Raw genomic sequence first — 6,000 nt, 5'->3', positions numbered from 1 at the left:
AGGCATAGAATAAATGCCAGTGTTAAGAAAAACCTGACATAGGCAGTGCTGACCCCCCCGACGAATGCAAATAATAAGTTTCAGGGTCCCAGCAGGAATCAAACCCACGCATTCTACCACAGAGCTACGCCAATTCTCGGAACTGATTTTCAACTAGACGCTAATCTTCGCGAAACGTTAATAGTGGTTGCAGTGCTGCCTAGCCAATATTATACACATTACATATGTACTCATTTGATACAGCCATCACGTCGGGTTAGCGTCAATTTCGGTTAGATGCCATGCGCTGAAGTTGATTTTTGTAGCATTGTTCAGAGCCAGCATCTTCGCGAGCATCAGCGCTTTCTATCAGCTTGTGCATGTTGCTAATATACATGTTCCAGTGGACATCGTAGCGCAAGTGCAAACTGGTTATATAAACATCTGCGATTCTTGAACATATGTCTGTGCGTGCAACATTTGTACAATTAATTAGCGTCATTTCAGGACGTGTCGTTCAATTAAGAAATTGCAACAAGGTCACCTTCAATCCGCATGCTTCGCATAACGTCGATTCCCAGGTACGTGAAATCTGCCGAATTTTTTTTATTTACACTTCTTTTACGGGTTAGGTGAAGCCCAAAAGAAGAAGCAGATCAAAATTTTACCTATGAATACCAACGATAATCGGCAATATAGATCTCAACCTCATTATAGATCACGTATTTCGCTGAGATGCGCACACTGGCGAAAGATGGTTGCAGAGGGTCTGGCCATGTTGCCAGTTGCAAAAAACTGCGTATTTCGCAGTTGCAAGTTGAAGTGAACTGGCTCTTTAACAAAAAACAAACAAACAAAAAGAATTGTTCATATGTTTAAGTCGGGAACGTGCGTCAGGCAGACGTTTATCGCCTTGTGTGGAAACTGAACGCATTTATTATTAATTTTTTAGAATAGCAGAGTTTACTGAGACAACGTGCTCGACGTGTGTCACGAGGTCCGATTTTCTGCGTATTCACTTCTTGTTTGAAAAAAGAAGCAAATCCTCAGTCAGCGCATGCGCAGCCCTTCTTGTAGTCTTTGCGAGGCGCGCAGCAGTCGATTCGCAAGTGCAGCTGGAAAACACTTGACCTTTTTAAAGGGCCTCCATTTTCGATGCCAACGCGGGCTAGCAACAACGGTGAGCGACTTTATGTGTTTAAAACAAAATGTTCGGTGTTTTTAGTATAATGAGTTAAGAGAAAGTGCTTAATGATTTGGAGTACTTGGTTCTGTGTGTTAAAAAAAGTAGTGAACTATTTAGAGTACTTCGCACTGTACCATGGGAGAGCATAAAGCTGTCCCGTGGGCCTGACATAGATTAGGCCGTGGCGACAAAAATTAGGACGAAGTCACAGACAAAGTCGTTCGACAGTGTCAATGTTTCAAGGTAGCATGTGCTGTGGTCGGAGTACTTGGTGTTTACAACAAATGTTCGGCGGTTTAGAGCCCGACATATTCTAGTACATGGAAGCGCAATAAGTTGTCCTAGGCGGTGTTCTATACTCTGCGCGTTTAGAAAAAGTGGCTAATTATTTAGAGTATACTCATTGCTCTACTATGGGTGAGCTGAAAGCCATCCCGTAAGCCAGACACTTCATGCGGCCGAATCGACAGAATTTATGCCCGGGCCGGGCGCCGTTGGAAAATCTGGCGCTCCGTATAGACCTATAGACTATAGAAGCGTTCAAACATGTACCCTTCAGCACTGATTCTGGGGCTCAGTGTTAGTCTCTTTAGGTATACCTGCCTACCCACTCGAGCAGCCCTGCCTCAATCCAGCATTGATGCTATGCGGTAGCTTCGATTTTGCGAAACGCTACAAGCACATCAGAAAGCACACCAAAACACCGCACCACACAGTGGTGTTTTCGTGTGCTACATCGAAGTCGTTCGGTTTATTGGCAAGCAAACCCAGACTGAAGTGCTTCTGCAATGGCATTCGGTTACCATGTTCACGGCAGATTGCTGTACATGTCAAAGCGTTCCTAAATATGTTACGGAAAACGTGAGAGGGTGGCTGGCGTAAAAATTAGGCACGTATCAGTAATTAAGCATTTCTCAGTGCCACTTTCTCGGAATATAATGTGTGTGTTTGACAGTGTCACTGAAAAGAATAAAAAATTACGTGGGATCGGGTGTGGCGTTCAGACTTGTCCTGCAAGATTAAACTTGGTTACGGAGAGATAGCGCAGCTAGCACTAGATAGCATAGACACCAAATGACAGCCACTTAAATGCAGCGTGTGTGATCGGCTCCAGCCGCCACCTTCCAAAGCGAAACGAATTTGTACGATCCGCAATGGGTATATGCCTTTGTTTGTTTGTGTTTGTGCACGTAATTTTTTTACTGCGTTCTTCAAGATACCATACCAGCTCGCCCAGCAAATCTACTCACCCTTCAGCTGTTGCTAAAAGCACCAGTAGTGCAGTGGTTGATTGATATGTGGGGTTTAACGTTCCGAAACCACCATATGATTATGAGACTCCATAGTGGAGGGCTCCGGAAATTTCGACCACCTGGGGTTCTTTAACGTGCGCCCAAATCTGAGCACGCGGGCCTACAACATTTCCGCCTCCATCGGAAATGCAGCCGCCGCAGCCGGGATATGAACCCGCGACCTATAGTAGTGCAGTAGTTACAATGCCCCGCTGCAGACCCGAACATCACAAGTCCGACCCCAGCCATGGTGGTCGCATTTCGCTGGAGACGAAAAGCTAGACACCTGTGCAGTCTAAGGTATTCTTGCACGTCAAGGAACCCCATGTGAACAAACTGTCCCGAGCCCTCCTCTACAACATGCCTCGCAATCTTGTGGATCTTTTGGCGCGTAAAGCTTCCGATATTAATGGCTATAAGGGCTTCTTTGGCATGTGGTCTATAGATTCAGACAGACATTTTGCTTGGAACGGGTGGGACAAATTCAGTTATGAAGTTTTCGAACTCGGCTACGAATTACATTTGCGCTAAGGACGCTGTAGAAGGGGCAGTATAAGCGCTCCGTTGGCTGCTCGGGCATGTGTTCTCCAAAGTTCTCAGTGGCGCTTGCAATTGGCGGATTCGAGCTTATCTTTTCGCCGATTCGCTTGTAAAAATTTTCAGTGGCTTGTCGGTTTCTTTTTTTTTGGGGGGGGGGGGGGGTATTTGCATCTTCCTGCAAATATGGTTAATTTAGTGATCATGACTTTTACCAATAGCGCGGTCCTCGATCACTAATGGCGCACCTGCTGGTGACCTTGAGTGTTGATTTAAAGCACACATTTTGTTAATTAGCAAGTAACGTTAATTAAGCCTTGGCAAATGTGCATTAGAAGACGATCCTGTAGACAATACTGAAAAGTAAATATGTGCTTTCGTTCATAGTTACTCATACAATCACTGCAGAGAATAATTAAATTTAATTTTTCAACTGCCACTAGCATACTCGAGTGAGATTTTATTATATGAATAATTTTATTCCGCTTCTTTCGAGCTTGTCCGCGAAAGTAGCGTGGCTTTCTGAGGCTTCTCTTGTAGTGATTCTTTGTTAGCTCGGTGGCACATAGCAACTCTGATGTGCTCCTTACGTTCAGTTTACAGCCTTTGTTAATAACGAGTTGTCGGTATACAAGACTAACTAGCAGCAAATTGGCTCGCAGTACATATATATAAGTCTCGTGCTCAATTCAGGTGTCCTTTTTAGTCCTATTTTTGAGTGGCGTCATCTGGTGTCTTGCTTCAAACTATTGGCAAGATGGCGGTATAGTGGAACCACCGGCTTAAGCAAAAATGAATTACAAACCACGTTCCTTTGACCTGTTAATAATTTATTGGTGCCTCTTTTACGCTGGATGCGTGAACCTATCAGTTGTCTTTTTTCATGCTTCTTATGATGCAGAAATATTGGAAATATTTTTTATGGTGAAATGATTAATTAAAGCTAAGATAATGAATTCAAGTTATGTATGTACGTACTCTCTCTCTCTGTGTGTGTGTGTGTGTGTGTGTGTGATTGTAGAAGCGTTTTGGGACGTTAAACCCCATATATCAATAAATCAATCAAGACGGTAAAAGTAGCCGAAAAAATCACTTCTGCCTGCAGGAATCGGACCCGCCACGTTTGGATAGCGCGCTACATGAGCTGTCAATGAACATAAAGGGGCCGTGGTCCTCTCTTTCACGTAATCGAGAATATATGTGAATGCAAACCTCAGAGTCTTACCCCTGTATTCAGAAATGCTCCTCGACTCGAACTCCGCCCTTCACTTGACTGAGTGGAGCACTGCGCTACTGCTCGACTCAAGAATCGCTGCAGAATATTGCCGATATGCAGTGACTTGGTCTGCCAAGAAACGGTGCTCCTTTCGACTTTTTTCAGTCAAGGTGAAACATTGACTAAAGGAACGTTCTAGAATACAGCAGTTAGTCAGAGCCACTCGTGGCCAATCGGTTGGCGCGTATACCGCGATCACAATTGGTCACCTAAAGGTTAACAGAGCTGCTGAACTCGAGATGACCGACATTATCCTGCAAAAGGCCTTCAGCATATTTCGGCACACTAGGATAAAAGTCCAGAATGTTGCCTGAATATTGTGTCAATCCCCAGAAAAAGACGACGCTGAGAGGCAGCCCTGCAGTGCATAGTGCTATCTTAGTTTAAATAGGGACTATCTAACTTACTGTCATAAGTAACAGTGCCCATCCACAGAGCGCTTATGATTTCAAGCCCTCCTTTTTTTACATAATTGGCTTTGAGCAAATTACCTAAAATATCAATAATATGCTGCGGCGTAATGAAATGCACTTTGATTAGCTTAGTTGAAGAGCAATACATGATATCGCTGCTTCCTTCTGTGTAACTATTTGATTTTTGTGAATTGCATTTTGCGAAAACAAAAGCACGCACAAGGGAAAAGAAGGCGCATACTATCAACTGCAACTTTATTTTCGGAAACACAAATATAAAGGACCCAGGAAAAGCGAAGACACGTGGTTAAGATTGCAGGTTGGCGGTTGGGTAATTTATATCGAGTTTATGCAGCTTCACCGAAGCCCTCGCTGCACATACGTCACCGTATTTGTGTATGAAAAAGGCCTCGGCGATTTCTCGCGTGGTTCTATCCTTGAGCCTCGAAACACGTTTCTTTCATTGTTTTTGAGTAAAAACCGACACATTCTTTGCAAGTCAGGCAGAGATTAGATGAAGACAGGCCTCTAAACGATTTTTCGTGGTCATTAATCGGTTACTCATGCCAAGTAAAGGCCGGTAGTAAGCATTCAGTATGTGCATTCAATTTTCTCAGCGCCTGAAAAAGAATTGAAGTCGTTTTGGTATTAAAGTGCTATTTTCCGCTAAGAACAAGTTAGATCGCATCTGAGCTGCGGTTGTAAGAAAAGTTGAGGCTGTCAAAAAAAAAAAAGGATGAAAGTGACGTTAAGCACCGGGAGAAATTTGTTGAGCGTGGAAAGGGGGCAGTATATCGTATTCTCCTAGCGTAGTGAAAGTGTATCTTTCAAACCGGGCGGTGTGTGAATAAGATATACAATACCAACATGCCCAAAGCTTGGTTCCAAGTTATGTAATGACGCACAGATATTGGGTACGCGTGTGGGGGGGGGGGGGGGAAGTGAGGGGTTCTACCTTACTGGCATTCGAAAGTATCAATAATATTGCACAATGTAATACAAACACTTCACGCTCTTTCGAGTTGTTTCTAAAGCGTACATCTATAATCGTAAATCTAAATCCGTTCGTCATTAGGCGCTTCTGGCGAAGAAGAGTTCCGAGGAAAGTGCCAACCACACAGTGCTTTCATAAGAAACTCTCCAGCGTCGTGTCGCCGCCATCTTGCGTTCCAGGGAACATGACCGACGAAATGAACGGTATAGCATCAACCGCGTGAGGCTCCGGGGCTCTCTACGGGGCGTATATATACCGCTGCACTTTCGGGACGCCCTCAGAACGGCGCTGGTGTGCAACCTGTGCCGACTTGTGGGCCACCG

General features: G+C 44.4%; 1 protein-coding gene across 1 annotated transcript in view; it reads left to right on the top strand.

The window, feature by feature from the left end:
* The first annotated feature begins 1,045 nt into the window (after nt 1-1,045).
* The window catches only part of LOC142771736 (uncharacterized), a 77,730-nt gene continuing 72,775 nt past the window's right edge, over nt 1,046-6,000 (top strand). The window contains exon 1 of the transcript XR_012886114.1: nt 1,046-1,159. The gene's annotated coding sequence lies outside the window, so the exon portion shown is untranslated. The remainder of the gene's footprint in view (nt 1,160-6,000) is intronic.

Source organism: Rhipicephalus microplus, chromosome 9 (assembly GCF_043290135.1).
Source record: "Rhipicephalus microplus isolate Deutch F79 chromosome 9, USDA_Rmic, whole genome shotgun sequence".
Taxonomy (NCBI): Eukaryota; Metazoa; Arthropoda; class Arachnida; order Ixodida; family Ixodidae; genus Rhipicephalus; species Rhipicephalus microplus.
The sequence above is the reverse complement of the archived record's forward strand: the minus strand, read 5'-3'. Positions and strand labels throughout refer to the sequence as shown.